A 27,958-nucleotide genomic window follows, 5' to 3' on the forward strand; every position below is an offset into this window, starting at 1 on the left:
AAGGACCCAAAAATAGGGAGACAGAAGGAAATAACAAAGCTGAGAGCAGAAATCACCGAAGTGGAAACCCAAAAAACAATCAGAAAGATCAACAAAAGCAGAAGTTGGTTCTTTGAAAAAATAAACAAAATTGATAGACCATTGGCAAAACTCACAAAGCAAAAGAAAGAGAGAAACTTGATAACGCGTATTAGAAATGAAAAGGGGGAGATCACTACAGATACTGCAGAGATTCAAAGGGTATTCAGAGAATACTTTGAGAAACTCTATGCCACTAAATATGAGAACCTGGATGAAATGGATGAATTTTTGAACTCATATAACCTTCCACAGTTGAATAAAGAAGATGTAGCATATCTAAATACCCCCATCACTATTGAGGAAATTAAAATTGTAATAAAAAATTTGCCAAAAAACAAAAGCCCATGCCCTGATGGATTCATGAATGAATTCTTTCAAACCTTTCAAGAGGAACTACTACCAATCCTGGCCAGACTCTTTTAAGAAATTCATCTGGAACAACAGACAACCTCGAATAGCTAAAGCACTCCTTAGGAAAAGTAATATGGGAGGCATTTCTTTCCCCAATTTTAAGCTGTATTACAAAGCAATAGTTATAAATACAGTATAGTGTTGGAATAAATGCAAACCCTCAGATCAGTGGAATAGGCATGAATACTCAGAGAAGGTTCCTCAGACATATAACCACCTAGTTTTTGATAAAGGAGCAAGAAATCCTAAATAGAGCAAGGAAAGCCTATTCAACAAGTGGTTTTGGCACAACTGGTTAGTCACTTGCAAAAAAGCAAACTCAGACTCCCAGCTAACACCATGTACAAAGGTAAAATCCAAATGGATTAAAGACCTTGATATCAGATCTGAAACTATAAGCTATATAGAACAACATGTAGGTGAAACACTACAGGACATTGAGACTAAAGGCATCTTTAAGGAGGAGACAGCACTCTCCAAACAAGTGGAAGCAGAGATAAACAAATGGGACTATATTAAGCTGAGAAGCTTCTGCATCTCAAAGGAAATAGTGCCCAGAATACAAAGGCCACCCACTGAGTGGGAGAAATTATTCACCCAATACTCATCAGATAAAGGGCTAATATCCAAAATTTACAAGGTACTGACAGAACTATACAAGAAAAAAACAACATCAAAAAATGGGGAGTATAAATGAACATACACTTTGAAAAAGAAGAAAGGCAAATGGCCAAAAGGCATATGAAAAGATGCTCAACATCACTAATCGTCAGGGAGATGCAAATCAAAACTACTACGAGGTACCACCTCATGCCACTGAGATTGGCACACATCACAAAAAAGAAAAACAAGCAGTGCTGGCGGGGATGTGGAGAGAAAGGAACTCTTTTTCACTGCTGGTGGGAATGCCGTCTAGTACAACCTTTATGGAAAGCGATATGGAGATTTCTTCACAAACTGGAAATTGAGCTTCCATACGATCCAGCTATACCACTCCTAGGAATATACCCGAGGAACACAAAAATACAATACAAAAATCCCTTCCTTACTCCTATATTCATTGCAGTGCTATTTACAATAGCCAGACTCTGGAAACAACCAAGATGCCCTTCAACAGATGAGTGGCTAAAGAAACTGTGGTACATATACACAATGGAATACTATGCAGCCGTCAGGAGAGATGAAGTCATGGAATTTTCCTATACATGGATGTACATGGAATCTATTATTCTGAATGAAGTAAGTCAGAGGGAGAGAGAAAGACGCAGAATGGTTTCACTCATCTATGGGCTTTAGAAAAAATGAAAGACTTTTTTTAGAGGGAAGGCTTTTAGTTTTTCTCCATTGAGGATAATATTTGCCACTGGCTTGTGGTAGATGGCCTTCACTATATTGAGAAAGGTTCCCTCCATTCCCATCTTGCTGAGAGTTTTGATCAAGAATGGGTGTTGGACCTTATCAAATGCTTTCTCTGCATCTATTGATATGATCATGTGGTTTTTATTTTTCTTGTTATTGATGTTGTGTATTATGTTGATAGATTTACGGATGTTAAACCAGCCTTGCATTCCTGGGATGAAACCTACTTGATCGTAGTGGATGATCTTCTTAACGAGGCATTGAATCCTATTTGCCAGGATTTTGTTGAGGATCTTTGCATCTGCATTCATCAGTGATATTGGTCTGTAATTTTCTTTTTTGGTAGCGTCTCTGTCTGGTTTAGGTATCAAGGTGATGTTGGCTTCATAAAAGCTATTTGGAAGTGTTTCTGTTTGTACAATTTCATGAAAGAGTCTTGCCAAGATTGGCAGTAGTTCCTCTTAGAAAGTTTGATAGAATTCATTAGTGAATCCATCTGGACCTGGGCTTTTGTTTTTCGGCAGACATTTGATTACTGTTTTAATTTCATCAATGGTGATGGGGGTGTTTAGATATGCTACATCCTCTTCCTTCAACCGTGGAAGATTATAAGAGTCCAAGAATTTATCCATTTCTTCCAGGTTCTCATTTTTAGTGGCGTAGAGTTTTTCAATCATTGGGAAAAAGAATATGGGAGGAATTACTTTCCCCAACTTTAAACTGTACTACAAAGCAACAGTTATCAAAACAGCATGATATTGGAATAAGGATAGGTCCTCAGATCAGTGGAATAGGCTTGAATACTCAGAAAATGTTCCCCAGACATACAACCACCTAATTTTTGATAAAGGAGCAGGAAATCCTAAATGGAGCAGGGAAAGCCTCTTCAACAAGTGGTGTTGGCACAATTGGATAGCCACTTGCAAAAAACTGAACTTAGACCCCCAGCTAACATCATGTACAAAGGTAAAATCCAAATGGATTAAAGACCTCGATATCAGCCCCAAAATCATAAGATATATAGAACAGCACATAGGCAAAACACTCCAGGACATTACAGGCATCTTCAAGGAGGAAACTGCACTCTCCAAGCAAGTGAAAGCAGAGATTAACAGATGGGAATATATTAAACTGAGAAGCTTCTGCACCTCAAAGGAAATAGTGCCCAGGATACAAGAGCCACCCACTGAGTGGGAGAAACTATTCACCCAATACCCATCAGATAAGGGGCTAATCTCCAAAATATACAAGGCACTGACAGAACTTTACAAGAAAAAAACATCTAACCCCATCAAAAAATGGGGAGAAGAAATGAACAGACACTTTGACAAAGAAGAAATACACATGGCCAAAAGACACATGAAAAAATGTTCCTCATCACTAATCATCAGGGAGATGCAAATCAAAACAACGATGAGATACCACCTCACACCCCAGAGAATGGCACACATCACAAAGAATGAGAACAAACAGTGTTGGCGGGGATGTGGAGAGAAAGGAACTCTTATCCACTGCTGGTGGGAATGCTGTCTAGTTCAACCTTTATGGAAAGCGATATGGAGATTCCTCCAAAAACTGGAAATCGAGCTCCCATACAATCCAGCTATACCACTCCTAGGAATATACCCTAAGAACACAAAAATACAATACAAAAACCCCTTCCTTACACCTATATTCATTGCAGAACTATTTACCATAGCAAGACTCTGGAAACAACCAAGATGCCCTTCAACAGACGAATGGCTAAAGAAACTGTGGTACATATACACAATGGAATATTATGCAGCTGTCAGGAGAGATGAAGTCATGAAATTTTCCTATACATGGATGTACACGGAATCTATTATGCTGAGTGAAATAAGTCAGAGAGAGAGAGAAAAACGCAGAATGGTCTCACTCATCTATGGGTTTTAAGAAAAATGAAAGACACCCTTGTAATAATAATTTTCAGACACAAAAGAGAAAAGAGCTGGAAGTTCCAGCTCACCTCAGGAAGCTCACCACAAAGAGTGATGAGTTTAGTTAGGGAAATAACTACATTTTGAACTGTCCTAATAATGAGAATGTATGAGGAAAATTGAGAGCCTGTCTAGAGTACAGGCGGGGGTCGGGTGGGGCGAAGGGAGACTTGGGACACTGGTGATGGGAATGTTGCACTGGTGATGGGTGGTGTTCTTTACATGACTGAAACCCAAACACAATCATGTATGTAATTAAGGTGTTTAAATAAATTTAAAAAAAAAAAAGAAAAAAGAAAAAATGAAAGACATTTGTGTGTGTGTGTGTGTGTGTGGTTTTTCGGTCACACCCGGCAGTGCTCAGGGGTTATTCCTGGCTCCATGCTCAGAAATTGCTCCTGGCAGGCACGGGGGACCATATGCGATGCCGGGATTCAAACTGATGACCTCCTGCATGAAAGGCAAACGCCTTAACTCCATGCTATCTCTCCAGCTCCATGAAAGACATTTTTAACAGTATGTTAGACAAGAGAGATGAGGGCTGGTAGGTGCAGCTCATGAGATGAATCTCATCACATAGAGTGATGAATGCAGTTGGAGAGATAACTACACTGAAAACTATCATAACAATGTGAATGAATGAGGGAAGTAGAAAGCCTGTCTCGAGTACAGGTGTAGGGGGGTGGGGAGGAGGGACATTTGGAAAATTGGTGGTGGGAATGTTGCAATGGTGAAGGGGGGTGTTCTTTACATGACTGTAATCATACAACTATAATCATGTTTGTAATCACGGTGTTTAAATAAAGATAATTATAAAAAAGTGCATTTATCACAAATGGAATTTAGTATATAGTACATTTTATAGTTTACTTTTTAGTTTAGGCATAAAAAAAGTATTGTAGATACAATTCAAAATGATCAACTATGCCCTTGATTATTTAAGTAAAGTATATTTTTCTATTTTGTTACTACATAAAAATTAATACATGGAATATTTTTAGAAAATAAAACAATGCAAATAGAAATAACAATTGGATAAAGAAAGAAAAGCAAGGCAAACTATCCTCAAGACTAGAATTTTTAATTTATTTGTATTTAATCCTGGTCTTCAGTACCGAAAGCCATTCATTTTAACTGCTTCCTTCATCACCACTTTTTGGTTATACCAACTGCATTAGAAGGACAAGTTCAATGGGCTCTAACCTGCTTAAATTACACTTGGTTTCATACTCCAGCACATCAAGTACCACTAAATATTTCAATTGTCTTTGTCAAGTGTATTCTAAGCAAAGCCCAGAGATGTGAGGAGATTCAGGGTCATTTCTTGCATTATTATTCTGTAGCCTAAGGGTGCCAACAAATATTCTACTTCCAGTTCCGACAGTTTTTTAAGCAAAGGAAGACTGAGTGTCTGAGGATGTGTGTGTGTGTGTGTGTGTGTGTGTGTCTGTGTCTGTGTGTCTGTGTATCTGTGTGTCTGTGTTTGTGTGTGTCTGTGCATGTATAAATGCATGCAATAGGAGAAAACCTCAAAACAAAAAAAAGCTATGTGTGAGAGATGATACACATAAAAAAGATGAAATTATGAATGCCTTCCACTAGTTGTATGACATAATGCAATATAAGATTTTCTTGTTTGACATGAAAGGTAAAGGAACATGGAGGAGTCATGGCCACCAAACTGTAAAGAGTTTAGGACTAGAATTTAGTTTTTCTCAAGACAACTAGCATAATTCCAAATCCCCTCATCATTTGGGAGAAAAATCATAAATAAATTATAATATCTCATTTTTAGAGAATATCAACTTCCCTTCAGTGTTCCCAGGTCCCCTTCATTCACCCATAGAGTCATTAGCTGACTCCTTAATAGAAACATTTTTAAAATTGATTATTAAAGTTTAGGTCTGATGCTTTAGTATGGTTTAGATACATACATTCACCATAGTTCTGCATCACCAGTAAGTCCAAGGCCCCAACACTCGCCCTATTTATTACCTCATGGTAATAACTTACCCCAATTACTCTCCTTCCTTGACCTTTTCATTAATGTAATCTATGGTCATGGTTTGCACCATATTGAAATACTGCATCTCTTTACCAGGCTACTCTACATTCATATAAGTTATATCATTCAGCATTTGATGTTCTTCTAAAGGATTTAATATGTTACCACCCAGCTACTATCAAGTAGCAGTGAATTGAATGATTGTTTTCAGTCTATGAAGCTTGTAGATACATAGACTTCCATTCTGTCATGTTTCACAACACACCTTCATCCATTCACCTGACACAAGACTCCTATATGTATGTCATATGCTAGCTGTCATCCTAAGTACCACAGTAAACAAAAGTGTGTGTGTGTCCTTTCAAATGAATGATTTTGTGTCTTGGGGATAGATAGCAAGAAGTACAATTTATGGGTCATATGGAAGCTCATTCTCACATTTTTTGAAGGAACCTCCATATTCTTTTTCACATAAGTTAAGCGAAATATTCCCACCAAAATTAGATGGAGGTTCATTTATCATGTTCATAACAACACAAGTTTCCAGTCTTTTTGATATGTATCATCCTCATTCCTGTGAGATGGTGACTCACTGGTATCTTTGTTTGGATTTCTTTAATGATGATGAACATTTTTTTCATTTGCTGGTTGGACATATATCTGTTTTTCTCCAGAGAAGTGTGTTCATGTCCTCTCCTCATTTTGGAGGACATAACTTATCTTTATCTTTTTATCTCTGTGATATTTTTTCAGGTTAATTAGCCCTTATTTATTGTGTTGAGTTCAAATATTTTCTGATTCAATATCACGTCTCTTAATTTTAGCCCATTTCTCTTTACATTCAGCAATTTACTTTGTAGTACCATTTGGTTCTTTCTTTTTTTATTATTATTTTTATTTATTTATTTATTTTGGTTTTTGGGCCACACCCATTTGATGCACAGGGGTTACTCCTGGCTAAGCGCTCAGAAATTGCACCTGGCTTGGGGGACCATATGGGATGCCGGGGGATCGAACCACAGTCCTTCCTTGGTTAGCGCTTGCAAGGCAGACACCTTACCTCTAGCACCACCTCTCCAGCCCCCATTTGGTTATTTCTATTTCTGTTGTTTTTATCAATGTAGTTGTATCATTGAAAACACCTTTCAGGTTCAAATCTTGGAGCATTCTGCTATGTGTTCTATAATGTAGTCTATGAATGCAGGTTTAACCTCAAGGTTGTTTTTTTTTTTTTAATTCACCTTGAATCAACTTTTTGTATAAGGTCTGAGATAGAAATCCAGCTTATTTTTATTTTTTGTTTTTGTTTATTCAGTTTTCTCAAGAGCATTTGTTCAAGAAGCTGTGACAATGAATAGACACAGCAAACCCTAGAGTCCACTAAGACACTCCCCAAAACAACAAACCAATATATCAAAATATTTAGCTCCAAAGTCAACAGTCAACTCTCTTTTTCATTCTTATATGGCAAACAGTAAAGTAGAAAAAGAGATCTAAAGGACTATTATATTCAAAACAGTGTCCCCAAACTCCAAGTGCCTAGGACACAGCTAAACAAGGAATGTGAAAGAACTTTACCATGAAAAGGACCTCAGAAATGAAAATTTTTTCCAGGTTAATAGACGGAAAAATCAGTATTGTCAAAATGACCCTCTCATCTAAATTATTATATAGATTCAATACCCATAAACATTTTAATATCATTCTTTAAGGACTTAGGACTGTCAAAAATAAGCTTTGTATGGAATCCTAAAAATCTCCATAAGCCATTACGAGAAATAGGAAATTTAGAGTTATTGTAGTACCTGGATTGAAACGATACAATAAAGTTACAAAAACCAATAAAGCATGGTACTGACACAAAGATAGACTCTCTAAAAATAACCCTCAAAATATGCCCAGCTAATTTACGACACATGATTCAATAGGATTTGTTACTAAACTTAATATTGTTTTTTTCCTAAACAAGTTCCAGCTGATAATATTGCTGATTTGAGCTCTACACTTTGAAAATACAGACACCCTACACCCAGAAACATGTATCCCCATGTATAATTCAAGTCTAAAGACAAATCAATTGCATTCTGTGGTGTAGGCTCTTCCACTTAATCAAACTTTTGTTCATCAAGATATAAAAATGGTCTAGTGGTAATTTGCAATTTTTCTATAACCAAAAATATGAAATTTTAAAGGAATGTTCTGTATCACTACGTAATCCATTAGAATATTAACCATTATTATATAAAATATATTAGTTTTCGAACAGCAATTCAAACAAAGAAAAAATCAATAATATAAATGATACAAATAGCCAAACAAGCAATATACGAGTCAAACAAGCCAGAAAAGAGAAGACAGTACTGACTATGTTAGATGCAATAAGTCTATTTGACTGAAATATATTTAAAATTTAAACTAAAAATTTCCCATATATCTGGATGCCAAATTCAGTCTACAGGCCAGACAGCCAACATGCAAAGATTAAAATTCTTATTAAATTCAGGTATCTGTCATGTTCTTCCAGTAACTTAAAAAAAAAAAAAACCTCAAGTGGCAGGAGACATAGAACAGCAGTAGGATGTTTACTTTGCATGTGACATCCCAGGCCAGACTTGGTTTCAATTCCCAGCATCCCATATAGACCCCAGGCCTTCCAGGAACAAGTTCTGAGTACAAAGCCAGGAGGAATCCCTGAGTGCCGCTGGAAGTGGCCCAAACCCTCCCCCACAAATGTGTTGTTCTTGTTATTTTTAGGAAAATCTTCCCAATTCATGAAAATTTATCTTATAATAGAAAAAAACTTGTTTTCTATAAAAATAAATAACTTCAGTAAAAATTGAATATTATAATATTGAGGAAAATTCATGCGCGATAGCACAGTGTTAGGACATTTTGCCTTGCATGCAGCTGACCTAGGATGGACCTGGATTCAATTCCCAGCATCTCATATGGTTCCCCAAGCCAGCAGTAATTTCTGAGCACATAGCCAGGAGTAACTCCTGAGCATCACAGGGTGTGCACCCCCCACCAAAAAAAAAAAAAAAAAAAAGAAAAGAAAAGAAAAAAGAAAAAGTCATCCTAAGCTATAGCCTTGGAAAAGAAGTTAGTCATCGACAATAGTACATGTTATCTTTTTACACTAAAGATACATATGTATATATATATATGTATATATATTTGAAAAAAATGAAAGTGACCTCATGTATATTGTTACACATGTTTAACAAGTCTATAAGAATCAATATTTAAGTAGGGGCATAATTCTTGAACATGCATCAAATAATTTCAAGGTCACTGGACTATTATTATGTTCATATTAATTTTTTTTTGTTTACCTGTGTATCTGCTTCTTTGTCATACCCAGCAATTTTTTGGAAGCCCTAGCCTCTGTTCTGGGGTAGAACTGCTTGTAGTGACTACACTCGAGGAATTATATGGTCCCAGCGATCAAACCAGGATCTACAATATGATCTACAAATTTATGCAAAACTTAAATTCAGCCTGTAGATCAATCTCTTCAGCCATAAAATATCTCTGAAGGGGAAAACACCGGCATGCATAAGTAAGTCCTAATACAGACAGTAAAAAGTTCACTAATTCCTTTAAAAATAACTTTATAAATTCCTATAATCCTTTAAAAATCAAGATTATACTTGGTAAGAAGCAACATCCTCAGTCCACGGAATACCAAAAATTATTCCTACATTTTGAAGAGTTTTGAGTCTTTTCTAAAATAGTTAGGAAATAAACTTATCAGGCAGTTTTTCCCATATTTCCGATCAGAAAATAAAAAATTTACCTGGAGAAAATATTCAGATAAGAGTAGCCCTGTAATCTGTAAAACTAAAACTGAAAAACATGTTTACTTTATTTATAAGCAAATACAAAGTAAACTGACAGTCTAAGTATAAACTGTATAATGTATATTTGGCTAGATTGAATTTAGCTCGTTGGAACAACAAATATGCTGCAAGTTCTGAAAGGCAGTTTCCAATGCATTATTCTCCTGGTTGGAAGAACTCAGAGATAAAAATCTAGAAAAAGAAATCAAAGAACTGTTCTATCAGGTTGCACAACCCAAGAAGACAGCTGCACTAGGGAACCTAATTGTTCAGGAAAACAGGAGAAAGCAACTGCCAGCTATGTTTTGCCATCAACAAGCAAAAGAAAAGCAGGTACTAGTGACAATACAAAACAGAAGCAAGTCATTGTCTGATACAAGATATCACAAAAGATAAATTAATACTCCAATGTCCATATCATCATAATTGACATCTTCAAAAAAATCAGTGTCCATCAAAGTCCTAATTTAATGCAAATAATATTTACCTTTAAGTGCATGAAGATATAAATTTGCTTCTATTGTAATATGAATCCTGCATCTTACATTACTAGAAATTGATTTGCTTTTGATTCAGAAAATCTTTTTTGTTTGTTTTGTTTTTAGTAAAGAGAAGATTCTGGACTCAATAGCAAGATGAGACACTGTCATTAGATATTAAAAGCAAGAAAGGGGAAGCCACTGAACTCTGCTGGAACTCTGATGCCAGCAACCCTATCTGCCTGTCTTCTGTGCTGTGCTGCATTCTCGGCCTGATTTCATCCTGTGTGTGGCTCATCTGTGGATGGCTACCCTTCCCTGGAGGTGAGTTAACACACCCAGAAAGGGGAAGCTGCTGAACTCTGCTGGAACAATGATGCCAGCACCCCTATCTTCCTGTCTTCTGTGCTGTGCTGCATTCTCGGCCTGATTTCATCCTGTGTGTGGCTCATCTGCAAATGGCTAGCCTTCCCTGGAGGTGAGTTTACACGCCCAGAAAGGGAGGAGCCGGAGAAACACAGACTCTCCACTTCACTATGCAGCCGCGCACATCGTTTAGCCAATGAATACAAGCACAACACGAAGAAAAACCCACAATACAAGTGTGACATTGGGGAAACAACGCAGGCCAGTGCCAGACATAGAGAATGAAGATGGCAACTCAGAAAACCAGAACATGGTCAACTGACTAGTCAGTCTCTCAGATAAGGAGTTTAGAGTTCCAATATGGAAGATATTCACAGAACTAAAAAAAAAAAGTATAGAAGAGAACACTAATAAGAATCAAGAGAATATGAAGATAGAAATCAGAAAACTCCAAACTGAAATTTCAGGTCAAATAACAGGTCTGAAAAACTCAGTAGATGAATTGAAGAAAAAAATGGACGAGTTTTCCCACAAATTAAAAGCAGCTGAGGATAGAATTAGTACATTGGAAGATAAGATGAATAACAACTCCATACAGCAGAACAGACTGGAAAAAAATCCATAAAGCAAATGATCAAACAATGGAAAAATTACTCAAAGAATGGGAACAGATGAAAATAGAAGTCTATGATAAGCTCAACAGAAAAAACTTAAGAATCATTGGAGTCCCAGAGACCCAGGAAGAAAATCTCCAGGAAGAATCAATGATCAAGAACATCATTAAAAAGAAACTACCAGAGCTAAAGAATACATGCGATCAAATCCTGCATGCCCGAAGAGTACCAACTAAAAGAGATCGCAGAAAAAACACCCCAAGACACATCCTAGTTGCAATGATGAATCCCACAGATAGAGACAGAATTCTGAATGCAGCAAGATTAAAAAAAAAAAAAAGAAATTACATTCAAGGGAACATCATTGAGATTTACCAGAGACCTATCACAAGAAACACTCAAGGCCAGAAGGCAGTGGTGGGACATAGTGACAAAACTCAATGAAGTAAATGCTTTGCCTAAAATACTGCACCCAGCAAAACTCACTTTCAAGTTTGAAGAAAGAATACATGGTTTCACAGACAAACAACAGCTCAGAAACTTTACAGACTCAAAACCAGTTTTAAAAGAAAAACTGAAAGACCTACTTTAAGACAAGACTGACCAACAGACACACCAAACTTCGATAGAAAAATGGCACTGAATCCCAGGACAATTCTTTCTCTCAATGTCAATGGACTAAATGCACCAGTTAAGAGACACAGAGTGGCTAAATGGATCAAAAAAAGCAACCCAACCTTCTGCTGCCTACAAGAAATGCACCTGCAGTCAGAACAAGCACAGACTCGAAATAAAAGGCTGGAGGAAAATCATCCAAGCAAACAACACCCATTAAAAAGCTGGAGTGTCCATACTAATATCAGATGATGCAAACTGTATACTCAGGAAAGTTATAAGGGACAAAAATGAACATTTTGTATTAATCAAGGGATTTGTACAGCAGGAAGAAATCACTCTCCTAAACATATATGCACCAAATGATGGGCCAGCAAAATATTTACTACAATTGTTGACAAATTTGAAAAATAGTATCAATAAAAACACAATAATTGTGGGAGACCTCAATATGACATTGTCAACACTTGATAGGTCAACCAGACTGAAACTCAACAAGAATGTACTAGACCTGAAAAGAGAAATGGAAGAAAGAGGCCTAGTTGATATATATAGGGCACTCCGCCCCCAGAAACCTGGATACACATTCTTCTCTAATGTACATGGGACATTCTCCAGGATAGACTACATGCTAGCACATAAAACATACCTCCATAATATCAACACATTCTTCTCTAATGTACATGGGACATTCTCCAGGATAGACTACATGCTAGCACATAAAACATACCTCCATAATATCAAGAGGATTGAAATTTTGCAGGCTACCTTTGCTGACCATAAGGCCCTGAAATTATATGTGAACTACAAAGGGACACAGAAGAAAAACTTTAATACCTGGATGTTAAACAGCCTAATACTGAATAACCAGTGGGTCCTAGATGAAAACAAAGGGAAATCAAAACCTTCCTGGAAACAAATGACAATAGAGACACAAACTATCAGTACTTATGGAACAGCAAAAGCAGTACTGAAAGGAAAATTTATAGCTTTGCAAGCACACATCAAGAAAGAAAAAGGGGCATACCTGTATAGCTTAATGATGCAACTCATAGAATTAGAAAGTGCTCAACAAAAGGAACCAAAAATAGGGAGACAAAAGAAAATAACAAAGCTGAGAGATGAAATTAATGAAGTGAAAACCCAAAAAACAATCCGAATAATCAACGAAAGCAGAAGTTGGTTCTTTGAACAAATAAACAAGATTGATAGACCACTGGCAAACTAACAAAGAGAAAGTGAGAAACTTGATAACCCGTATCAAGAATGAAAAAGGAGAGATCACTTCTGGTATGGCAGAGATTCATGGGTAATCAGAAACTACTTTGAGAAACTCTATGCCACTAAAAATGAAAACCTGGAAGAAATGGATAAATACTTGGACTCTTAAAATCTTCCATGGTTGAATGAAGAGGATGTAGCATATCTAAAGAACCCCATCACTACTGAGGAAATTAAGACAGTAATCAAATGTCTGCCCAAAAACAAAAGCCCAGGCCCAGATGGATTCACTAATGAATTCTTTCAAACCTTTCAAGAGGAACTACTACCAATCCTGGCAAGCCTCTTTCCTGAAATTGAAGAAACGGGAACACTTCCAAATAGCTTTTATGAAGCCAACGTCACCTTGATCTCTAAACCAGACTGAGATGCTACCAAAAAAGAAAATTACAGACCAATATCGCTGATGAATACAGACGCAAAAATCCTCAATAAAATCCTGGCAAGTAGGATTCAATACCTCATTAAGAAGATCATCCACTATGACCAAGTAGGTTTCATCCCAGAATGCAAGAATGGTTTAACATCTGTAAATCTATCAACATAATACACAACATCAATAACAAGAAAAATAAAAACCACATGATCATATCAATAGATGCAGAGAAAGCATTTGATAAGGTCCAACACCCATTCTTGATCAAAACTCTCAGCAGATGGGAATTAAAGGAACCTCTCTGAATATAGTTAAGGCCATCTACTACAAGCCAGTGGCAAATATTATCCTCAATGGAGAAAAACTAAAAGCTTTCTCTCTAAATTCTGGCACAAGACAAGGCTGTCTTCTCTCACCACTCCTATTCAACATAGCACTGGAAGTACTTGCTATAGTGATTAGGCAAGAAAAAGATATCAAGGGAATCCAGATAGGAAAGGAAGAAGTCAAGCTCTCGCTGTTTTCAGATGACATGATACTCTACTTAGAAAACCCTAAAGACTCTACCAAAAAGCTTCTAGAAACAATAGACTCATATAGCAAGGCGGCAGGCTACAAAATTAACACACAAAAATCAATGGCCTTTCTATACACCAATAGTAATAAGGAAGAAATGGACATTAAGAAAACAACCCCATTCATAATAGTGCCACACAAACTCAAATATCTTGGAGTTAACTTGACTAAAAATGTGAAGGGCCTATTCAATGAAAACTATAAAACTCTGCTCCAAGAAATAAGAGAGGACATGAGGAAATAGAAACATATGCCTGCTCATGGATTAGCAGGATTAACATCATTAAAATGGCAATACTCCCCAAAGCATTGTACATATTTAATGTGATCCCTCTAAAGATACCCATGACATTCTTCAAAGAAGTGTATCAGGCAATCAGTGGGAAAAGGAATATGGGAGAAATTACTTTCCCCAACATTAAACTGTACTACAAAGCGATAGTTATCAAAACAGCATGGTATTGGAATAAAGACAGGACCTCAGATCAGTGGAATAGGCTTGAGTATTCTGAGTATGTTCCCCAGACATACATACAATCACCTAATTTTTGATAAAGGAGCAAGAAATCCTAAACGGAGCAAATAAAGCCTCTTCAACAAGTGGTGTTGGCATAACTGACTAGCCACTTGCAAAAAATTGAAATTCGACCCCCAGTTAATCTCATGTACAAAGGTAAAATCCAAATGGATTAAAGACCTTGATATCAGACCCGAATCCATAAGATATATAGAATAACACATAGGCAAAACACTCCAGGACATTGAGACTAAAGGCATCTTCAAGGAGGAAACTGCACTCTCCAAACAAGGGTAAGCAGAGATTAACAGATGGTAATATATTAAGCTGAGAAGCTTCTGCTCCTCAAAGGAAATAGCGCCAAGGATACAAGAGCCTCCCATGAGTGGGAGAAACTATTCACCCAATATCCATCAGATAAGGGGCTAAACTCCAAAATATACAAGGCACTGACAGAACTTTACAAGAAAAAAAAATCTAATCCCATCAAAAAATAGGGAGAAGAAATGGACAGAGACTTTGACAAAGAAGAAATACAAATGGCCAAAATACATATGAAAAAATGTTCCACCTCACTAATCATCAGGGAGATGTAAATGAAAACAACTATGAGGTACCATTTCACACCACAGAAATTGGCACACATCACAAAGAATGAGAACAAGCAGTGTTGGCGGGGATGTGGAGAGAAAGGAACTCTTATCCACTGCTGGTGGGAATGCCGTCTAGTTCAACCTTTATGGAAAGCGATATGGAGATTCCTCCAAAAACTGGAAATCGAGCTCCCATACAACCCAGCTATACCACTCCTAGGAATATACACTAGGAACACAAAAAATACAATACAAAAATCCCTTCCTTGCACCTATATTCATTGCAGCACTATTTACCATAGCAAGACTCTGGAAACAACCAAGATACCCTTCAACAGACGAATGGCTAAAGAAACTGTGGTACATATACACAATGGAATATTATGCAGCTGTCAGGAGAGATGAAGTCATGAAATTTTTCTATACATGGATGTACACGGAATCTATTATGCTGAGTGAAATAAGTCAGAGAGAGAGAGAGAAAAACGCAGAATGGTCTCACTCATCTATGGGTTTTAGGATAAATGAAAGACATTCTTGCAATAACAATTTTCACCCACAAAAGAAAGAAGGGCTGGAAGGTACAGCTCAGTTCATGAAGCTCACCACAAACAGGGATGAGTTTAGGTAGAGAAATAACTACATTTCAAACTATCCTAATAATGAGAATGTATGAAGGAAATAGAAAACCTGTCTAGAGTACAGGTGGGGGTTGGGTGTGGAGCAGGGAGACTTTGGGCATTGGTGATGGGAATGTTGCACTGGTGATGAGTGGTGTTCTTTACAAGACTGATACCGAACAACACAATCATGTATGTAATCAATGTGTTTAAATAAAAAAAATCTATTAAATTAAAAAAAGATATTAAAAGCAAGACAATATTCCTTCTAAGAACAAAAAAATAAAGAAACATGGGATTTGGAATAAGGTGATAGAGATCCAGCAGTTCTCAGAAATTACCCTAGTCTCTTAACTTGGGAACTAATTCCTGGTCATGCTCAGGGAAGCATATGGGATTCTGGAATGAACCTTGCTCAGGCACATGCAAGACAAGCACTTTTACTGCATACTATCACTCCTCTTCTAAAGCAAGGAATTTTAAATTAATAATTCTGAATTTTAAAGATATCATGAGACTAGAGTCACATACTCAAGAGACACAATGACTTATCCCATGCTAGATTTTCATTTCGAACAATTGTATAATTAAATTTAATGCTTTTACCTCTCAATGTGTTACACAAATACACATATGACATGAACATTTTATTAAAATTAAAATAAGAAAAATATATTTTATTTTGTTTTGTAGTTTTGGGCAACACCCATAGCTGGCAGAGTTAAGGGAAACAATGAAATATTGACTGCATGCAAGGCTTAGTCCTGTCTTATTTTTGGCCAAAAATTTATTCTCTAATAAATAAATCTAGTTGTACATTCATCATGGAGCCTTAGGAATATTGTTTTAGAAAAAAATAGTACATTTTATGTGAAATGAATATATAATGACAACACATAAAGGAACCTATAAAATAAATTTATAGTTCTTAACAAAGACACAAATTTTGAAACTGTGTGTTGGGTGCAAAAGCTAGTAAAGTGGTTAAGGCAATTGCTTTGCATACAGCCAATAATTATCAATTCCATGTACATGATATGATCCCATGGGACCTGTCAGGAATGATCCCTTATCTCAGAGCCAGAAGTAAACACTGGTACCACCAGATGTGATCCAAATTTTCCCTCCCCCCCAAATGCTAATAATTTACCTATTTTAATTTCAATAGTCCTCTTGATCCCTGGCAATCTATACCTCATTCCTCACCTCCCTAGACTGCAGTATATAGCCTGGTGGCTTCTGACCACCCCTGGGTCATCAATTCTACCTATAGTGACCCCCATTAAAAATTGAAAGTCATAAAACATATCATTTAAATGCTGAGATAAGTAAGATAATTGATAAAAATGATAGCTATTTAGAGACTCTACTATTACAAGCCCAAAGAAATTTGCTTCAGAAAAAAATATTGGGTTCTTTAAAATGAGCAATTGAACACTGTTGGTTTCATTAATCTATCTCCAACTCGCATGAGAGATGAATGAATAACAAATATTTTGTGAAGAAAACCCATTTAATTATGTGATTTTTTTTACTTATCAAAAGTAAATATCTTAAGCTGCTCATGTACAATTAATACTTTATAATATTCTAAATGCAGATTCCCACCATTTCCACCAGTCTCAAAAATGGTGGGATAATTCAGAGGTTTATTAATAATGAAACACAAAAGTTATATTTGTCTCAAAAGTAAAAAGTTCAAAAAATTTTTTAAACTCTTCATTAATAAAACAGTTTCAGGATATTAAAATAAAAATGACAGAGGCCAGACATAAAATGTAATTCATAAAGTCATGATTTTTTAATCACAATATAATAAAATACTGTCCAATATGAGCTTTTTAGTCATAAGATGTATTTTTCTGACTTCTCTAAATATTCTACTATGTGTGCTAAACTATATTTTCACTCACTTTATATTTTACATAAAAGAGGAAAATCCCCCTCAAATCCATACAGATGCTTTCATCAAAATTTAAAAGTAAATATTAATTTCCATGTATATAAAATTTCCTAAATGCTACTACTATATTAGAAAGAATATCACTATAATTGCTGATGAATATCCAGTATATTTTCCATTAATTAATCTATCTCTAGGTATATGAATATGCATATATAAGTAATTTATTAATGTATATGTGCATATATCTATATAGACATTTAAACTACTTTCATTTCAGCAAGAGTATTATTCCAGCACCATGCCATGGAGTGTTAATATTACACTGTGTGCTTGTAACTGTTAACATTAACAGGAGAATGTATTAATATATTCTCCCACTCAGTAAATCTATGACATCTCTAGGAAATAGTCAATGTACACCAAATCAAACCCTTTTAATGACTTTAGAGAAGTGATAAGCAGAGAAAATAGATTTTTACAGTAGCTCAGTGGTTACAATGAGATAAGAGCTTAAGATATTAAAATTAACCTTTTTTTAACTAATTAACATCCAGTTTGCAATTGGGATGTAGGGAACAGTTATTATTACAAACTACTGTGGGCATGTAAAATGAATTCACCTCTAGGATAGAGATTTAACAAATGTTACCAAAATGTAAATGTGTAAACTATGTGGTTCAGTCATTTTCAATATAGTTTATACATTTAGATTAAGGCATTTGTTGGAAACACAGTTAGCCAGAAAGACTGAATTTTACAAAGATGGGGAGAGTTTATCTATGTTAAATGATCAAAGAGCCAAAGGAAATTATCTAAGATACACAAAATATTTCATAAAGCTCTAAACATTATTCTTACTCCTGCTGTCATCTATTTTAAAGAATATATATCTTTTGTAACATGCCTACAACTTTTCTGGAAATAAAAATCACATTACAGCATTAAGTTTCTTTCATGGAATTAAACTGTGGGTGGTCCATGGAAAAAAGATTTATTTTTTATCTTATACTTGTCTTAAAGGTTTAATATCATCATGTAGGTAAATTTTAAAGATACATATATAAATATAATTATGGCCTACCACCTATGCATTTAATATTAAATTTGCTGCAAAATATATAATTTTATGCAAAGAATAAAAATAAATTACAGAAATTATTTGAGCAATTACAGTCAAGAAATATTATTCTGAAAGGTGAAAACAAAGAAAATGACTATAAGGACAGTCTATCTCATTACTGGAAAGTTCAAAAGGGCAATTAATTGTGCTCTGAAGAGGAATGAAGGGTATGAGTCAAGTTGAAGAGAACCTACAGAAAGCACTGGGAGGAGAAAACATGTACATGATGTGGAAATTGGGAACAAGAGTATCAGAAGGAAACCCAAAGCATCAAAATCATATATGACCAAGTACTATTATAAAATCACTTAGAGAAAATACTTTCCTGTTTTAGTGTTCTGAAGAAAAAAATAATAAAGAAGTTGCTGAAACAATGAGAAATTTTAACTCGGGACAGTCCAATAAAAGAAATCAAAAAAAAAAAAGTCTGTAAGAATTTAAGATTTAGAATCAATTATAACTTAAATGTTGATGTTAGAATATGATGTGCCTTTGCTTAGAGATAACAATGCTCTGGCTTCTGTACTCTTCCTGCTTAAGGAACTTAACTGTTGTAAACAAGGGTTTGGGCTTCGCTGTGAGCCTAAGTGTTGCCATGACAGAGTGCAATTTTAAGGTAGAAAGACTAGGCCCAGAGAACAGCCAGTTCCTGGAACCAGACCTTAGGGATAAATGCCAGAAACTACACCATATAAGGATAAATAGCAGCTGACAGATGGTCAGAAGATAACCGCACCCTGGGTCTGCAGCAATGGACAAATAGCCAATGACACCATGCCCTGGATCTGGCTTAGAAACCCCATTAAATTTGATATATGAGCAATTTCTGGGGGTTCTTACTTCTCCTTTTTTTTTTTTTTTTTTTTGATTTTTGGGCCATACCTGGTGATGCTCAGGAGTTACTCCTGGCTATGTGCTCCTGGCTTGGGGGACGATATGGGATGCTGGGGGATCAAACCACAGTTTGCCCTAGTTTAGCACATGCCCTAACACTTGCACCACTGCGCCAGCCCTGGGGTCCTCATTTCTTAGAAAATATTGACCCCCAGCATGCTGGAATAAACTCCCTTACATTTACATTACTGCCTGTCTCCCTGGTGGTCTTTGAGTAGCAAATTCTGAGTTATGGACTCTAACAAGTCATGTTCAATTTTTTATTCAATGCATACTTGACAAGTCCTTTATCTTTATCAGTGAGGCCAGGAAAAATATAGCTATCCTTGTTTCAGTCAATCTTCACAGAAACATACTTCTACCATTCATTCTTAATCTTGACGGCATTCTGGAATCCTGACAGCCTCACCAACTATACTCATATATTTGACTCATGCCTGAGTCAAATTCTAAAAACTATATTTAATTGACTTAGGGTATAATCTAAACTTCTGAAGTATTTGATGTTTCTTCCTTACCAACTGATTTCAATCAGAGTCAACATTGAAAACCACTAACCTAAAACATCCTGCATATGAACATACAAATATTCATATAAAAATCTAGACATTCCAAGTTTTAGCCTAGTTCGTCTTTTAAAAACTGGCTTCACCAGAAACAAAGATTTTACATTCTACTCTTATTCAGATCATTTGTGGAGGCCAGTGAAGAACAGGTAGAAGAGATACATCTTGGTGCAGTCCTCTCATGTTACCTTTTAACTTTAGCCCTCACTTAAATTACTTTGGCCCAAAGACCAGCAAGTACTTATGTATTGGGAAGTATTTTAATGGAAATCCCCTGTTGGTACCCAACCATCCTGATATAAATAAATTCAAATGGACAGAAAAAGCAGATAGAATAAATGGAATAAAGCTAGAGGCTCCATGTGAGTTAGTCAAAACAAGTGAATTGATGTCCTCCCATCCAACTGGAACCCTATGAAACAAAGAATCAATCATCTCATAGACCTGTCAGTAAATCAGCAGTCATTGTACTAACCATCTTTTTTTTTAATATGGAATGCTTCACAAATTTGCGTGTCATTCTTGCACAGGGGCCATGCTAATTTACTCTGTATCATTCCAATTTTAGTATATGTGCTGCCGAAGCGAGCACTGTACTAAACATCTTTATTTGAGGTTCCATTATTTGCAATAATATAAATGACAATTCCATGCTTAAATAATTCTAATATCATACAATATCATTCCCATCACCACAGTATTTGCTTCCAAAGTTTTAGACTTACTACACACAAAATTAAAGGCATTTATACATTTATACTTATATTTAAGCCATATATTTAGCTTTCTACTATTTTCCCAAGTAAAGCATTTATGTGCTCAATTCAAAATTTGCATCAAATTTTATCTTATTCTTAATGCATCTAATTTTGGTTCTTCTACAAATATCATTTCTCAAACTTAAATGGATCTGGGAAATCCTTGACATAAGTTAGGCACACACAGGCACCAATCTTATTTTTAAGATGTTACCAAAAAAAAATTTTTTTTTGTTTTGTTTTTGGGTCACACCTGGCTGCACTCAAGGTTTACTTCTGGCTCTTTGCTCAGGAATTGCTCCTGGTAGGCTCAAGGAACCATATGGGATGCCAGGATTCAAATCGCTGACCTTCTTCATGAAAGGCAAAGGCCTTTCACTCCATGCTATCTCTCCGGCCCCAGTTTATATAGATGTTACCAAAAATTTAAATTTAAATTTTGAAAATTAAAACAAAGGAGTAAGACATGTAGCTTAGTGGTAGAGAACTTGTCTTGCAGGTGTAGTGTTCTAATTTCAAATTATGAACTAGAAAAAAAGTTTTATCTTTTGGAAATAAAATTAGAAAGGTCCATATCACTGAGAAGTGACAAAGTGTTTACAATCTTTTAAGTCCCTTTTAGCTGAGGAGTTAAAGGCTAGATTCCATACCAAAATAGTTTATATTATTACTCTTCATTATATAAATTAGTAAGTTCTTCTTTAATATTATATGATATTTGGAATGACTGCACACATTTGATGGGTCTCTGAAAGTTTGAAATGTTAAGAGCAAATATAGTTTTTGAAAGTATGAAGCGATATTTCATTTACAACTGACTTTCCAACAGTAAATATAAATACCTTGCAATTTATTTAAGTAGTGAGACTGAAAATTTATCTGTACACCAACAAGTCTTTATATTCTACTGCAATATTTTTATTATTTTAACTACACTATTCAATATCTTAAAACTGAAAAAAAGAATCATGTAATGGGGAAAAGGAATGGTGAAAACAAAGTTCTCTGCAAGAACTATTTATTTGTATCCAATCTTCTTCAGCTCTTCCACTAATTCACTTAAATTTTAGACACTAATAATGTAGTTATGAAAAAGGAGGGTCAAGCTACTGAAGAATCTTAAGTATTATAGAGAAACACCAACTTGGGAATAGATTTGAAATAATATAAACAAAATGACTACCAAGAAGATATTTTTCCCTATCTTTCAAACATGCTAAAGTTGGGTCTCCTTTGCCACCAGGCAGACAGAAAGCATTTTTCTGTAAAGTAATAACTCAACTTATATTTCTTTGTCTAACACCAAAGATATGTATTATACTTAGTGACTGTGATTCCATCCTCTTCACTATTTTTTTTTGTTTTTGGGCCACACCCTGTGACGCTCAGGGGTTACTCCTGGCTATGTGCTCAGAAGTTGCTCCTGGCTTCTTGGGGGACCATATGGGACGCCGGGGGATCGAACCGCGGTCCGTCCTAGGCTAGCGCAGGCAAGGCAGGCACTTTACCTCCAGCGCCACCGCCCGGCCCACCTCTTCACTATTTTCAGTGCTTCAAGAAGCATAAGAAGGATGCATATTGCTTTTGTGGAATAAACTATAAGATAAACAAGTATTCTGGTAAAACATTTTCCAACAATGCCATCCTTAAAATATTTAAAAAGAAAAATCTCTTAGTAGATCAATGGATCCTAATATGCTGTGTTCATTCTAAAATAAGATTTTAGAACAGGGGCCGGAGTGATAGCACATAGGTAAGGCGTTTGCCTTGTACACGGCTGAACCAGAAAGAATGCCTGTTTGTTCCCCTGCATCCCACATGGTCTCCCAAGCCAGGAGTGATTTCTGAGTGCATAGCCAGGAGTAACTCCTGAGTGTCACCAGTATGAGCCCAAAACAAAACAAATAAACAAACAAAAAACATTCCAGAACATTAATTTTCCTACCACACATTTTCTTTTCTTATATATATAAAATATTTATTTAAGCATCATGATTACAAACATGATCGTAGATGAGTTTCAGCACCCCCTTCACCAGTGCAACATTCCTACCACCAATGTTCCCCCTTCCTCCTTCCCAACCCCAGCCTGTATTCCAGACAGGCACTCTACTTCTCTCATTCATTAAGATTGTCATGATAGTTATTAGTGTAGATAACTCCCTAATTGCACCACTACATTTTGTGGTGAGTTTCATATTGTGAGCCAGTCCTCCCAGGCCTCATGTCTATTACCTCTGGGCATTATTACAATAATGTCTTTTATTATTCTTAAAACTCATTGATGAGTGAGACTATTCTGTGTCTCTCTCCCCCTCTGACTTATTTTACTCAGCATAATAGATTCCACATATATCCACGTATAGAAAAATTTCATGACTTCATCTCTCCTGACCCTGTCACACATTTTCAAGTATAAGGCTAAGTAAAACCAAATTTCTCTTCAAAAATAAGTAAGACTATAAGTTTTCTTAGAGTGGTCACTTTGTCACTATATCTCATTGCCCTTTTTATTTGGCTTCTATATTTTTTGTGCATTTTATGTAATCCTTATATTTGGAATAGTTTTAACACAGTAGGAATTAAAAACAATTCACTAGTGTATGCACAGATGCAAAGCTTCAAATCATCATACTGCCTCTAAACCTGAGTTCTTTGTTTTATTGTGAGAAAAATATTAGCACACAGGATAGTGAGAGCTTTTAACAACCTGATGATCACTAATGTGATGTCAGTTAACAAAGAGGCTTTTAACTATACTTACTCACCATTAGTGTTTAGACCAATTCCAGAACATTAATTTTCCTACCACACATTTTCTTTTTTATATATATAAAATCTTTAAGCACCATGGTTACAAGCATGATTGTAGATAGATTTCAGTCATAAAAAAAACACCCCCTTGAGCCCGGAGAGATATCACAGTGGCGTTTGCCTTGCAAGCAGCCGATCCAGGACCAAAGGTGGTTGGTTCGAATCCCGGTGTCCCATATGGTCCTCCGTGCCTGCCAGGAGCTATTTCTGAGCAGTCAGCCAGGAGTAACCCCTGAGCAACGCCGGGAGTGGCCCCAAAACAAAAAACAAACAAACAAACAAAAACACACCCCCTTCACCAGTGCAACATTCCTACCACCAATGTTCCCCTTCCCTCCTTCCCAACCCTAGGTGTAGCTTGATATGTAAGCTTGATAAGCTCCCTAGGTGTATTTTGATATGTAATACAAAAAAGAACGAAATTCTGCAAAACATACATAGGATTTAGTAACTTATCTTTAGGTCAGAAGAATGAATAATGTGACATCAAAACATATTATGCTGGGGCCCGGGAGGTGGTGCTAGAGGTAAGGTGTCTGCCTTGCAAGCGCTACCCAAGGAAGGACCGGTGTTCGATCACCAGGCATCCCATATGGTCCCCTCAAGCCAGGGGCAATTTCTGAGCGCTTAGCCAGGAGTAACCCCTAAGCATCAAACGGGTGTGGCCCCCTCAAAAAAAAAACACCATATTATGCTTACTTTATTACTTTTTATGAACATAATATGGTTTACAATATACTGCAGACGTTAATTTACCACTTCAGAGTTACCAAAACGATCTCTTAACCAGAAGGATTTATCTTAAAACTTTCAAAAATGTCAACAAGAGTCAGCAAATCAATCCAATAGAATCTGAATTGATGATGCTTGTTGCCATTTTATTGTTTTTTTCATATTTATAAGTTAGGAATAAGTTATTATGCTATTCAAATTGATTTGTATTTCATATCTAGAGTTTTCATTCTAACATTTTAATTCTTTTGTCACTTAATTAATTGCTTTGACAATAATCAACCTTGTTTACATATAAATTAAAATTGTATGTAGGAATGACAAAAATTAAGGATACAAACATGAAAATTATGTAAAAATAATAAAAATGTTTTGATTTAAAAATTCTTTATTGAATTACCATGAGATAAACAGTTAGAAAATTATTCATGATTGAGTTTCAGTCACACAATGACCAACACCCATCCGGTCATAAAAAAATCTTTTAATAAAAAACTTGTAGCTTAACTGAGATAAGTGAAGAACCTACAGTTCAGAATGTAACAATTACAGACTTGTTATTTATTTTCAAATAGATTTTCATTCTCAACCATGACCCCACTGCTGTGGTCTCATCATTTTGACTCCCAAATTAAAGGAAAAAAATCAACATCCTTCTTTAATACTTAGTTTGACCTTTTAATTATATTTGATCAACTGGATGAAAGCCAAATTGTTAAGGGCAATCACTCAAACACAAGAGAAGAGAGACATGTGTTCTTCTATCCACAGTCCTAAACCAGAAAGTCCGCTTTCTACCTTAAAGTATCCAAACAAATAAAACGTTTTGGTTCTCAACACCATAGAACTTTAAATACCTCTGGATGTTTTTAAACATTGGAGAGAAGCTGCTAAGTTAACTATCAGTACTTTTAGTCATTTGTGCCCAAATTTATTCATAGCATCAAAAATATTTTTTGTGAAACCGATGATAATAATAATGTATAAGAGTGTATGTTATATCTTTTCTAACAGTCTTATACTTTTTAATGTATTAAAAGGGTAAGTATACTATGATAATAATTTTATTATATAGTAAGGAAACAAAACAAAAAGATCATTCACATTAGTGCTCAGCACCGCACAACCACTGGAAAGATACGTGCAGATTGAAAATAGAAGGACTGTCTCCTAAATGCCCTCTTTGATCCAGTGTGGCTAGTCCCTCCTCCAGCATTTATTATTTAATATGTTATATTGCCTGTCATCATTATATAAAATTAATGATGTCGTTGAACAAAGTTGTCCCAGCAATTTTGAACCAAACCACCTGTGAATTATTGACTGGTCTAGGTAGTCTACAGAAGCACATGAATCCCACGGATATTTTTGAATATTTTTCCTATGTGAAACTGAAATTATTTTGCAGCAGCATTGTTTCCTAGAGGCTATTCTCATGGCAGGAATCTCGGCAAAGTAGCAGAAAATCACAATAATCCTACAGATGTCTCTTTTAGCAAGGCCACAACTAAACACTAAAACTTGCTTTTCTCAAATAAATAGTCAGAACCATCCATCCCCACTCATAGAACATGGAACCAAAGTTCCTCAGCAATGAGATTATCAGTCATTGTCTTCAATTGTCTAAAGGATAATAAAAGATTAGATAAAGCAGTAAACTTTATTCTTGATTCATAGATATATTCCAGTAATCAATATATCATAATACCGCACCACTTAATGTTGACTAAAGCATTTTTATACTCTGCTTTGTGACAATAGGATAAAACTCTTTTAGAATTAAATGGGAAATTAAATATTCATTTAACTCAAGCCTCCTCATTGGAGCCATGAGAAAATCAAGACATCAAGATGAACTGATTTGCTAAAAATAGCACAACTCTGGAGTGACATTCCTGGAATGATGCCATGTAGTTTTCTTTTCACATATCATATTTTGGGTTTGCTTAATGATCATAACTTTTGCATAATTCTAAGGAAGTAAGCTGTAGGTGCTCTACATATTTCTGACTAAAAAGATCAAGACTTTTTACATAAGAAATGCAATATTTATCTAGTATTATAGCCCATTTTGTCAAATTATCAAATTTCCTTGAGAAGAAATAAATCATACTACCATTTACTGGTAGAAAAATCACACAGGTGAGCAATCTCACCTATAATACAGAAGAAAAGTTAAAAACAAAAACTGCATATTTGCACACAAAATCTGAGGTAACAGAAAAGTAAATGTGCCAGAGTCAGAAATTCCTAAAATCTATCATTGACTGATTTACTTCTGAATATCAACTTTAAAATAGCCAAAGGCCTGAAAGTTTAAAAACTTAATTTTATAACTCCTATATATGTACATTTTTAGTTTTGAAGCATTAAGTAGAATTCTGAATTTGCTTAAAGGTTACTCCAATTTGAAAAAAATTTAAATATATGTTGCTTTATAAAACTAAACTTTTAGCAAGCAAACAGATAGCAACTTGGATTTTTCTCTGACTTTATAAAATGTGGTATTTATACTAAAGTAGCACACAGTCATACTATGGAAAATTTAGATGGTTTGCTATCTTGATCCTTGTCCCAATTACATCTAGGAAGATGCAATGCTATAACTAATAAGTATAAGAATTTCATGCAACTAGATAAATAAAAATGCTAAGGGTATTTGGACATGGATAATTTTATATGAATTATATACATTTCAAATGGCTTGGTTACATTATATGGATTATAATGGCATAAGAGGGGAATGATAGGACAGTTTGCCTTATATACAGCCAGCTCGGGTTAAATCCCCAGTTTGAATTTGGTCACTCATGTACTAACAGGTGTGATTCCTGAGTGCAGAACCAGGAGTATCCCTGAGCATTTCTGGGTATCAGCCCAAACCATAAATTTCAAATAACTGGCAGAAGAATTAACAAATAGAACAGAGAACAACTGAAGAAAGAAATGTAGACAGAAGTTGTTCTCAGTGTCAAATTATACCATTGGTATAATAAATTCAGTTCCAAGCTTACTGATACCTAAACCAAAAGTGAAAATAGGCTTTATAACGCAGTTCTAATTTTCTGATAAGAGAAAACATTGAGGTTTGTTTTAACACATTTTTTACTCATTCACTCAAAGCACCTATTTATGTTATTGTAAAATTCTAAACCAATGGTTTAACTGCAAGGGCAATAGATGGCAAAACTTATTTACCTGTCATATTTACTTTTTTGACATATTTTCCCAACCACCACATCCAGTTATTACAGTGACTTCAGAAACAATGTCATCAAGGACAATGTCAATAATGCTAATCAATTTAGTCACTTGAAATATAGAAAAATGCCTCCAAATTATTAACCATACCCAGGAGTTAGTTTCTGTTTATTTTCAGCCAAAGTTGGGCCAAAGTACTAGACTTTAGTAATTTAATCAATCAACTTAAAAACATTTGCCTTGGGGACAAAGCGATAGCACAGCAGGTAGGGCA

The 27,958-nt window shown here is 35.5% G+C and overlaps 1 protein-coding gene and 1 non-coding gene across 2 annotated transcripts in view; both read right to left on the bottom strand.

Annotated features, from left to right (window-relative positions):
• The window catches only part of PARD3B (par-3 family cell polarity regulator beta), a 1,279,582-nt gene that overhangs the window by 995,016 nt on the left and 256,608 nt on the right, over nt 1-27,958 (bottom strand). The window lies entirely within an intron of this gene.
• Nucleotides 20,665-20,771, bottom strand: LOC126010704 (U6 spliceosomal RNA). The gene has a single exon (XR_007496717.1). It is a non-coding gene; the product is annotated as a U6 spliceosomal RNA (small nuclear RNA).

This window comes from Suncus etruscus, chromosome 5, assembly GCF_024139225.1.
Source record: "Suncus etruscus isolate mSunEtr1 chromosome 5, mSunEtr1.pri.cur, whole genome shotgun sequence".
Classification (NCBI taxonomy): domain Eukaryota; kingdom Metazoa; phylum Chordata; class Mammalia; order Eulipotyphla; family Soricidae; genus Suncus; species Suncus etruscus.